We start from the raw sequence: 11,085 nt of genomic DNA, 5'->3' as shown, positions 1-11,085 counted from the left end.
TATATCTTTATCTATCAATCATTATATATCTTTATCTATCAATCATTATATATATTTATCTATCAATCATTATATATCTTTATCTATCAATCATTATATATATTTATCTATCTATCTATCTATATATCTTTATTTATCAATCATTATATATATTCATCTATCAATCATTATATATATTTTTCTATCAATCATTAAGTATATTTATCTATCAATCATTATATATCTTTATCTATTGATGACAACATTAAAAAATATTTTTATATATGCTCTCATTTTTTAAGTTAATTTGATTTCAGTAGAACTTCTCAGGACTCTCCCCCCCCCCCCCCCCCCCTTGGTCATTTAAAATCCACGAAGGAGTCCTGACCTCATGCAGCTTTAACAACCACTGACTCAGATTATTGGATGTTACTGGTGTTCTGTTTCTTTTGGCCATTTAGTCGTGACAGCCATGTTGAATAATTTGACTTCGAGGTATTCAGATTATTTCCTGAAAGTTTAATTGGTCCAGCAGTATTTTCACAGTTTTTTTGTTTTTTTTTACAGACACAGTTTCCACAACTTTTAACTAATTTTCTGTCTAGTTGACTGAGTTGGAGACATTTTTGTGGTTTTGCAGTTAGTTGACTGTGACAGCCATCTTGAATCTTGAGTCAATCTTCACTTTTGCATGAGGCATAATACTGTAATCATAAATAAATAAAAAAATTCTAATATTCCATATTCTTGGAGTTGCTGCAGGTTCTTAAGTCCCCCTCATTGTGCGGCAGCGCCATGTTTCTCTCTAATAATAAAATGTGGTGTATTTATAGTAGCGTGTTTAATGCCACACAGCTCCTGAAATAATCTCCTCTAAGGTTGCATCGTCCGCGGCCACACACAAAGACCAACATCCCAGCAGCATTCACCAACACAAACCAGGCTCTGGCCCTGAGGCCACCATGTTGGTTCAGGAGGTTCTGGCTACAGGTGGGAGTGGTGCCAAATGGTTTTAACTGCGCCTTGAGACACTGGGTGTAACTGGTGCTGCATCTGTTTTAAACCCAGCTGTTGTGTTTTGGAGAGGACACAAAGGCAGTGATGCCAGAAGTCCCACTCATGAGATGCTCGTCCTGTCCCCTCACAGTGTGTACAGTGCATAAAATAACTGGGATACAAAAATAGCCGGCTGGAGTTTAGCGCTATGACAAAAACGTAGCTTTCCTTTTGTGTCAATTGAGACAGGCGCTGCGCACCAATGAGCTGCAGAGGAGGTGGCATATGCTAATGAGGGACAAATGTCCGCTGATCGTGACCTTGAGGATCGGGCTATAAAGCAGGCCTCATCTCAGGAGGTGTCATTTGGTTCGAGTCCGTGCTGAGGGCAGCCGGCAGCGCGCGCTGCCTGGTTTTACGCACCGGGTGGCTGAGCTTCAAACACTCTTTGTTCCGGCCCCAGCTGTTAGAGGTTGATTTTAGCTGAGGCTGCTGTGCTGCTCTTCCATTGGAGGTGGTTGACCCGCGCGCTTCAAGACCAGAGATCTTCTTTCTCACCGCCACTTTTTATCCAAAGTACCAAAAAGCTTCTCAGAGATTAAACCACCTGGATGATCTGTTTTCTTACCAACAAAATGTCTCAACTCCGCGGCGACACCAGGCCTCCGGGACGGACAGCAGCTGCCGCCATGTTGCGCTTTGACCTGGAGGAGTTTGGAGAAGCTGCGCCGCTTTTACGCACGGCTGAGCTGGAGCGGCGGGAGGCGCGCGCTCCTTTTCCACGGTAGGCCTGAAACGGAGCAGTGTTCAGATTGTTGTGTAAAATTATAAGACTTAGATATTATCTTGAACTTGCATTAATTTGATCTCTAACCTCCCAGTGAAGCTTTCAGTGAGAATAAAATGATGATGTTGAAAACCTGAAATTAACTCTGAAAACTGTTAAGAAGTGAAATTACATTATAAGACTCCAGAATTATATGAAATTATAAACCATCAGCATACAGTAATATTTCTTTAATACAATTAAGAATTATTGTAAGTAATATAAACTTGTAAACAAATAATTGCTGTTGAATGTAAATCACTTGTTTTATGCAGATCATTGAATATTTTTTAACGGATATGATCAAAATGTTCCTAATAACTATATCTGTTAATTTATCCTAAATATCTGACATTATTTGGGATTAAGGAGGATTTTGATATTTTCTTAGGTGAGAATCAAACCTGTCTCTTTACTGAAACAGAAGATTTCCATGGGACCAGAAATGAAATGGTGAGTGTTCATTTAAACTTTATGAACCATCAGAGCTGACTTTGATCTGGTTTCTGTCTGCGCTCCGTCTCCAGAACCAGCAGCGGACGACTCTGACATCCAGCTCTGTTCAGGGCAGCATCTCTGACGGTGTCCGCATGGTTTCTGTGAGTGTGTCCAGGTGGTAATACCCCCCACCCCCAGTGTGTCCATGTTTCCTTCAGAGGCCGGATGAAATGACAGAGCTGAGCTGTGAGCTGGAGTCATGTCCACCTGCAGGATGGTCTGATGTCTCCTCAGATCCTCTGGACCAGTTGAAAGAAGCACCCCAGAGGAACTGAGGTGTCTCCTCGAAGTGAGTACAAATACTTCTGATAATGAATATTTTCTTTACTCAAACATTTTTTATGACACACAGTGAAACTCTTTAAAAACATTACTATTGTTGCTGCTCCTTTTATTTTTGACACATTCAGAGAATCTGGAGCTTCAAAATGACCAAAAGTAAAAATATTATTTAGTCTTTTATTTTGCAGCAGCTCCTTTGGGAAATGGCTGCAGGACTACATTTCTTTTCCAGATCCTGTTTTCAAGATATTTTTATTGCGTGTTTTGTCTTAATTTTTTTTCATCCAAGCCCGTACATAATCTGCTCTGTCATAATTTTATGTCTGCTCAGTTTTTTTTTTCATGCTGTATTTTAACTGCACAACGGTTTTTAGTTTCCACTTTTTTATTTTTATTTTTTATATTATTCAGTGCTCTTTTTTTCTCGCTCTCTGTTTTCCTGCAGTTATAATTCCTCATGGTGGAATAAAACAAGGGGGATTATTATATTTATTAATGTGTTTTAGCACAACTTTAACACCCAGCTTCAAACTGCACACAGACTTTTATTGCTCTTTTTGTTTTTGAAAGCTTTTTATGATGCAACACTCACACGGTCCTCTTGTCTTTGAAGCAGAGTCCTGCCTCTCAGCAAGGACGAATTAAAACACTCAAAGTTTAAAATTATTTCTATTAATATTATTAATCATTTTAGGCTTTTTTTTTGCTAATCTTTTATTAATTTTCACTAGCACTTCAAGATACTTAAAAATATGAAATAAATCTAAAATTCCTGTTTAGTTTTCTGAGCTGTGAATTATTTAAAGACAGTTTAAACAGAGAACTAAATATTTGGTTCAAGCATTTGCAGAGAAAACACATTGAACATTTATTATTAGGGGTGCACTGATAAATCGGCCGGCCGGTTTATCGGCACCGATTTCCTTAATTTTGGGAAATCGGCCGATACTTGCATGAGAAATTGATTTTTATTGTTTGTTTGTTTTAACAATTGTCTGAACTTCATTTATATTTCAGAGCACTACCTCATGGCCAGTTAAAACAAGTTTGTATTTTTTCTAGAATATTGTTCAAGGGTATGTTTTTCAATAAAATAATATTGGAAAATTGAAGGTGCATTGTGACCTTATAGCACCTGACAGTGTCGCTTATAAAACAAAATCAGTATCGGCCAAAATCGGTATTGGCAGGTCAGACTTATTAGAAATCGGTGATCGGCCAGAAAACTGCAATCAGTGCACCCCTATTTATTATATCTCCAATTCTTTGCTGCAAAAATGAAGCCAAACTATAGAAAAGGCTCATTTTGTTGAGAAATATCAGCAGCTGATGCAGTCGATGACTTAAAAGTTATTTCTTTTTTTCCAGGAGATGAAATACAGCAACTCTTTACTTAGAGCTGGGATTTAATCCAAGCGGTTCCGTCCGTGTGTCCTGATAATGTTTCAGGGATTAAAGCAGCTCAGAATGTGACATTTCTTTTTTTATTGTCAAACGAACATTAGAGGTTCTCAGACTGTTTGGGCTCAGGAACACCTTCATAACCTCATGTTTATTAAATAATTGTCTTCAGTTTGTCTCTTTAATGCAATGGAAATATTTGTGTAACATAAATACTTAAGACCTGTTTTTAATGGTGTTAGTACAATTTTTATACTTTTAAGCATGGACTGTTTTTCATTCAAGACACACTTAATTGACAAAATTTTAATTTCAACTTCCAAAAATTACAGTTTTGAGAAAATTTAACAGAATCAAAAACCACTTTAAAACTTTACCTGTTCACATAATGAACATAATAAATATATCACCACTTCACAGTCTTACAGAAAACTCTTTACATCAAACTGAACAGAATCAGAACAGCAGGAGTCAGACCAAGTAACAGCTTCATTTATAAACCAATTGATGCTGGAACGCAAATGGTGGGTGGACCGGTGGCGGGGGAGAATGGGGGTCCTCCCCCAGAAAATTGTGAATAAAGTACATGAGATTTCCTGCATTTTGCTGTATTTTAACAGGTTGTTAAACATCTATGTGCTTGTAAAGAAATTGTAATTAATTAAATATATATATCTATATATATATATATATATCTATATATATATCTATATATATATAGATATATATATATATATATCTATATCTATATATATATATCTATATATATATATATATATATGTATATATGTATATATGTATATATGTATATATGTATATATATATATGTATATGTGTGTGTGTGTGTGTGTGCGTGTGTACAGAAAGACAGACAAACAGACGTTTTTTTTTTTTTTTTTGCGGACCTCCGGGGGTCCTGGGACCCCAGTTGGAGAACCACTGCACTAGAGCATATTTGTTGAGATCTTTGTGTGTCTTGCTGTTGGCACTGACCTCAGTCCCATCGTGTTCAGAGCACCTGAAGGCCTCGTCGAGTAATTCAGGAATGAATCCAGTTCCACTGATCTGACAAATCCTCCTCGATATAAAGACGAGTTTTCTCTAAACAATGATCAGACAGGTTTCTGTTTCATTCGTAAGGCTTGACATGCGCTGCGTGTGACCCTGAAGAACCAGCAGGACGGCTCTGTCTGTGTTTGCTGCAGCTTCAAGCAAAGACCAAACTTTTACCATGTTCTGTCTTCAGTATGGACCAGGAGGAAGACAACAGAGAGGACACTGAGTGTCCAGGACCAGGACTGACCGTGGAGCAGTAAAGATCCTTCTTTTGGACCACGGGCCCAGGTGAGCCCAGAGCCATTTCTGTTGTAACAGAACCTTCCAGTGTTTTGAACCGTGTTGGAGACGTGGCGTTGGACCGATGGGACGGAGACAGTTAAGACTTGCAGTGATGTTTAGGGCAATGATCACATGAACATCACTTTAAGTCTGTGCTGCCTTCTTCCTGCTCCACATCGAGGGTTCTCCATGTTGACCCAAAACCAGCGAGAGGAAAGCTTCACACGAGGACTTCAAACTAAAACAGTTTGTTTTTCCATCAGTTTCTATTTGTGGCGTTTGTTTCTTCCTGCAGGAAGGAGGAGGTAAACGACAAGAACTGAGCTCATGGACCCTTCAGGTGGTTTCAGCCTCCACCTCCTGAACCTCCATCCTCCTAACCTGCACGCTGACCAGAACCAGATCTGCCCCATGATGGTGAGAACCAGTAACACCAGTTCAGTACTTCTATAAAGTATTTAACGATGCTGATGAGTTTTTACACTGAATTACTCAGAAGAAACAGAACAGTCTGTGCATCGCAGCACATGCAACATCTTCTGGACATAACTGGATTTATTTTGAAAAAGGCAAAAATTTATTTTGTTTTTTAATATATTTTTAATTTCATATCTATTTCCATCCATCCATTATCTTTTACCCACTTCTTCCATTTTGAGTCACGGGGGTCGTCGGTGCCCATGTCCAACAATCGATGTGCGAGGGGTACATCCTGGACATGTCTCCAGTCCATCACAGGGACACAGAGACAAATGAGACAATCATTCACTCACACATAGGGACAATTTAGAGGTGTCCTTATTAAATAGAGTTTGGGAAAATCTGTATAATTTCATGTTTTAATGCAAGTTGTAAAAAATAACTAATAATAATTATTATAATAACTAATGGATCATATTAACTGTTTAGCTTGATTCAATCCAAATCAACAACTTCCTGCGGGATCAATAAAGGTCTTATCTTAAAAGAAATAAAAACAATTTTTTGGCCAGTTCTAAATAACGAGCATTTTTAATTTTGTCTGCATTTGATTTGGTTGGAACATTACATTTAAATGTGAATTTCTTCAAACGTGTGCATTAATTTGTTTCTTCTGTGCACATCTTTTGAGTCCCATTTGTTAAGTTGCTAAAGGCTCATCTGGGACGTGCGTTGCAGTTTAGCCGGAGCTACAAACATTATGGCGTACAATATTTATGATGAATGAACTTTATTTAAAAAGGGACAATGTACAAATCAAACACAAATGTCACCATTTGATGCACTGCACCAGATTATAGCAAAAGCTAATTCACATCTGCAGTCCCATGACAAGTTGCAAAAATGGATATATAATGAAGTAATAAGATAAGACAGAAAATATAACACTAAGTTAGTTTCAAATCACAATACACACATGCACAGACTTAATCATTGGCACACACAGTCTTCCAGTTAATGTTTACATACCTGTAATATTTAATATTTATTAACACCCAGCGCGTGTGTCTCTGTAAACATGAAATGAGACGAGTCAGGACAAAAGTCCTGGCTCTGCTGCAGACCAGACGCTCCTGGTGAGACCAGAACGATGAACTTACTAAAGATAACAAGCCCAAGGTAAAAAATAAAAATGAAGCAGGTGATTTGAAGTCACTGAAAACTTATCTGCCGTTGTCGTGGAGAGGAAAGTCCTTGAGCTGCTCCGGGAAGACGTCCTGCAGCAGTTGCTGCTCCGATCAGGTGAACACGCTCAGCAACCGGCCTCTGATACTCGACACCTTCGCCTTCACCGCCTGGAGCTATGAGCAGCATGCAAGGGCAATGTTCTTGGCGTGTGTGAGGCGTGTGCTTGCCCGTGTATGGTCAGCAGGCGTGTGTGTGGCCCCGCGGTTAATAAGGACGCTCACACACAGGTCTCTGCTCGTTCTCTCAGCTCCGTCTCATTTCAACAATGTGGACGTGTCCTCAGAGCCAGGTGGTGGCATGTGTCAAGTGGCAGCTGCTTCAGACCCTCCCTAAAAATACAGTCCCCGGTCCCCTCCCTGGAGGCCCGACGGGCCCCTGGACCCTTTTGTCCCCAGCGCCTGCACATTGATGGGATATGTGGAGGATTAAAGCTGTCCTTCTGACTGACGGAGCTTTGGATCCTAAATAACCACAAACACACACCTTTGAGGGGTGCCCTGAGCAGAGACACGTCAAAAATGCAACCCCCCCCCCCCCCCCCCCAAAAAAAATAAATAAAAATCATACAGTCACCTCTTCCTTCATGTGTGCTCCCTAAACCCTCTGAACTCCTCTGGTGTTCAGAGGGTGTGAAACGCCGTCACACTGACCTGTCACACATCTACATCAGATGTTTGATTTCATGTCTAATTAAGAGGGGGGGGGGGCAGGAAGACCAAGGACTGCAGAGACGTGTGCAGGCGGGGACACCCCAGAGACACATCTGTGTCCTGCCTGACTGAACATTCTCAGCTGAAATGAAACTGAATGTTAGTTTGACGACGTCAGGAGAAACATCTCGTCAGCACCTTTCAAAGGCCAATCATGTTTTTGCTCGTGCTTAACGTTTGTCTGTTAGCAAAATATCTCACCAACAACAGTACAGATTTTGAAAACGCAGTAACCGTCTACAACTGATTAATCAACCCAGTTCAAGATGGCCGCCACAGCTAATCGACTTTAGCAAACAGAAACGGTTACACTCGTTTTACAGACATGGAGCGAGCAGTTGACGTGGTGGTAGCTGAGAGTCCTCCTCAGCGCACCTCACAAGATCTCGTACATTCCTTTGATTAAGTCCAGATGTTTGATTATTTGTTCGTATCTCTCCGGTTGTTTTAGTTTCAGACTTTTCCCTCAAACCGTCTGATCGAACAGACGAGTCTGAACTCCTGAGAAACAGAAAACAAGAAGACACTTCAAAACTGTCCCAAAGGTCCGAGTCCAAATATTCAAGATGAGAATAAATAATGAGTAAATTATACAAATAATTATCTTTAATCCGTTTTTGTTTCTGTCATTTTCAGAGAAACTGGTGGAACGTTGGGTGGATCGAGAACTTGCTGTGAATGAAGCTCCTGCTGACGACGTTCTGCACAAATCCCACCACGAGCTAAAGGAGCAGAAGAACAAGGACCTCTCTCTGCAGATCCAACAGTAAGTTTATTTATTTTTATCTAATACTCGGATCAGAACGGTCTGGTACTGAAGACCTGCTCGTCAAAACTGATCAAGCTGGAGGTCAAATTCTAAAAAGAGATGAGTGCAACGAGCTCCTCGAGAAGGACAAAGAACATAAATAATCTGGAGATAACATGGTTTAAAGTTAAAAAAAGGAAGAAGGTCTTAAAAACAAGGCGAGTCCACCAGAAACAGGAGAAGATAAAGAGCTTCAGGTGGAAACTGAACCATTAAAGTCCCTAAAACCAGTCCCTCCGGTGGTTCAGGGTTCTTCTAGCAGCACTCAAAAGAAGTGTTGGCATCAACAAGTTGAATGAAAGTAACCTAAACTGTGAATGCTCATCAGCAGAGACGGACGCAACAAAAAGGAGTTTCAAGCAAATGTAGCTTTTCTTTCAAGGAAACTTGAAACAGAACCGTGGAGAAGGTTTTGAGGACCCATGTGGGAACCGGAGGAACAACGGTGAAGTTTCTACAGGAGCTGCGAGAAAAAAATGCCACAAAACATCAAAGACATTTAAAATCATTAAAGTTGTTGTTGGGCTAAAGAAGCAGGTTTGGTTCTCAGCAAAGAAAGCATCACCCCCCCCCCCCCCCATATGGTTTAGGCTTCGGTCAGATTGCTTGTCCATCATCATCTGAAACTTTTGTTTTCTTTCATCTGTCTCAGTAAGAGAGAAAAATCTTTAACCGCTGCCTTAACGGAAAAATAAAATTCTTCATCAGTAAATAATTGATCATTTTGTTGCTCCAGGTTTTTAAAGCTGACGCTGGCAGGGTTAAGATGATGAAGCAGCTGTGAGATGGAGGAACTGAGAAATCACGAGGTGGGAGAGGTCCTGTCTGCCGAGAGGAACATCAAGAGGTCAGCATGGAGACAGGGTGGATCCACATCCTGCAGAGTCCCCCGCACGCTGAGCAGGAGAGAGACCAAGATGGAGGACGTTTACCTGGACTCAGCTGGTGAGTCTTCAGGAGAAAGTTAGAGGGACGAGCACTGAAGACTTCCAACAAGAAGACCCTGGAGTATTCAAACACCCTGGACCTCCAAAGTGCAGCTGATTCCAGGAGACCCAACCACAAATTAAATGCAGGAGCTCCACGTCTCTGCGCCCGCAGACATTTATGACATCACAGATGAAACCAGTCAGGGAGCAGCTGGAGAAAGAAGAAGACAACCTGACACTGAAGGGCAGGAAGCTCCAGCAGGAGGTTGGTTTGGTGGATCCAGAGAACGGATCGGGTCAACAGTTCACCTGAAAACTGCTGCAGGAGGGAAGAACGTGACCTTTGAATGAAATCAGTAAAATTAGCAGCACACCTCACAGGGACTAACTTTAGAAGCGTCTGGACGTAATCCTCTGCTGGAAGTGGACTCGGCCACGTGACCTCTCATGAGGTTCTGAATCTGGCTCTGTTATCTTGTTGCTAATAAACATCGTTTTGTGCGTTTCAGCTCACCGAGCGGCGTGAAGAGCAACGCCAGAGCGTCGAACCCACTGACGTGCTCCAGCTCTGCATCTGCTCAAATAAAGCTTGTAAATCATAAACATGACTTCAGCTTTTCATTAAAAGTAATAAAAACACAAGAACACACCTGTAAATTGTCATTAGGGAGGATTGGGTAAAATTTGATGTTCAGGTGAATGATTAGTTTGTTGGATGAAGTATTGATTTTATGAACATTTTATTCACGTTATCATCTTCAGATGTTTCCTGCAGCAACAACAGATGATGCTGATCCCGAGTCTAATTAAAGTCCAGTCGTCTGTTAAAGGCAGAAAACAGTGTTCACGATGCAGCACTCGACTATTTTTTGTGTAAACTATAATCAAACTCGTAACCATTACGGACTGTTAAGCCAAAATATAACAATAAAATAAAATATCTTGCCATTTTAGAGCTCCAACAGGCAAAAAATAATTATTTGATTTCTAAATCTGTCTGACAATTCTTTGACTTTATGAGACTTAGAACAAAATATTTGCTTTTTGAGAATAAAGATCAACAAAATAAAACACGTTTTTTTCCATTTGCTAAAAACACAAAGCAATAAAATTTTCTCCAAAATGTTTTTTTGCTCACCTTCAGGACTTGAGCTTTAAAAAGCTCAGATCAGATCATTCAGGTCGTTGCTACAGAACACCCAGCAGTCTGACTCCAACACTCAGGGTGACTGAAGTCCATCTTCTTTACCCAGTTCTCCTTTCTGGGTCACAGAGAACTGGTGCCCAGGTCCAGCAGTCCCTGAGCAAGAGGCAGGGGACACCCTGGACAGGTCTCCAGTCCATCACAGGGTCACAAACCATTCTCACTCTCAGACACAATTTAGTTACCAGTGAACCCAACATGCATGCTTTGGGTCTGTGGGAGGAAACGAGTACACGGAGAAAAGTGAATGGATTATAAGCAGCCTCACTGGAGTGTCTTCTACCAATCCGTGCTGGTTTTGGGGGAAAAAAATGATTTGCTTTACTGCAAAATAAGAAATTAACCAAATTACACAGACCCACAATGAAACTGAACATGAATACCAAAAGCTAAATATCTTTGAAGCTGATTAAAGGCCATATTAAAAAATGTGTTTGTACCTCTCA

At 40.5% G+C, this 11,085-nt stretch overlaps 1 long non-coding RNA gene across 3 annotated transcripts; it reads left to right on the top strand.

Annotated features, from left to right (window-relative positions):
• The first annotated feature begins 1,345 nt into the window (after positions 1-1,345).
• Positions 1,346-9,957, top strand: LOC119412288. 3 transcript variants are annotated; one of them, XR_005186927.1, is made up of 8 exons: positions 1,346-1,759; positions 2,193-2,254; positions 2,329-2,588; positions 5,229-5,326; positions 5,616-5,737; positions 8,150-8,243; positions 8,335-8,464; positions 9,945-9,957. It is a non-coding gene; the product is annotated as an uncharacterized LOC119412288 (long non-coding RNA). The 3 variants fall into 3 exon arrangements; XR_005186925.1 differs by lacking the exon at positions 9,945-9,957 and adding an exon at positions 9,243-9,910; XR_005186926.1 differs by lacking the exons at positions 8,150-8,243; positions 9,945-9,957 and adding an exon at positions 9,243-9,910.
• Positions 9,958-11,085: the final 1,128 nt, after the last annotated feature.

Source organism: Nematolebias whitei, chromosome 7 (assembly GCF_014905685.2).
Source record: "Nematolebias whitei isolate Nwh7 chromosome 7, NemWhi1, whole genome shotgun sequence".
NCBI classification, from domain to species: domain Eukaryota; kingdom Metazoa; phylum Chordata; class Actinopteri; order Cyprinodontiformes; family Rivulidae; genus Nematolebias; species Nematolebias whitei.
Note: the sequence above shows the minus strand (reverse complement) of the source record. Positions and strands in the feature narration are given on the sequence as shown.